Consider the following 797-nt stretch of genomic DNA (forward strand, 5'->3'; position numbering starts at 1 on the left):
TCTTTTTATCACTATTTTACCTTTGCTTTATCAGAATTTTTAATTACAGTTATCAATGATGTTACATTAAAAACGGTTTCACTGAAAGTGATGTACTTAAAAAGTTTGAAAATGGACGTTATCATTTTGATGAATTGTGGACACATTCATTCGGCTCTTTATAATATAGTAATTTGTAAATAATCGGCAGTGAAAAACAAAATTGTTTCTTAAAATATGTTTTTACTTATTTGGCAATCCTAGCGTAGTTTATCTCGTAAGGGTGGAGAGAAACCTCGGATATGTGGGGAGGGAGATTAGAATGGAATAACTAATCACAAGAACACTTTAAATCTCGACATATTCCGTTTTTAGAAGTTCTGGTTCCAAATTGTATTTATTTATATGTGTATGTAATTGTGTTGAATGAAAATTTTATAAATACCTGTTATCAGAGATGGGATTTGAATCACCTTTAATCTATGTTATCAGAGATGGGATTTGAACAACCTTTAATCTATGTTATCAGAGACGGGACTTGAATCACCTTTAATATATGTTATCAGAGATGGGACTTGAACAACCTTTAATCTATGTTATCAGAGACGGGATTAGAACCACCTTTAATCTATGTTATCAGAGGTGGGATTTGAACCACCTCTAATCTATGATATCAGAAATGGAATTATGACAACCTTTAATCTATGTTATCAGGGGTGGGATCTGAACCACCTCTAATCTATGATATCAGAGATGGAATTATGACAACCTTTAATCTATGTTATCAGGGGTGGGATCTGAACCACCTCTAATCTATG

Source organism: Limulus polyphemus, unplaced genomic scaffold (assembly GCF_000517525.1).
Source record: "Limulus polyphemus unplaced genomic scaffold, Limulus_polyphemus-2.1.2 Scaffold8259, whole genome shotgun sequence".
NCBI lineage: Eukaryota > Metazoa > Arthropoda > Merostomata > Xiphosura > Limulidae > Limulus > Limulus polyphemus.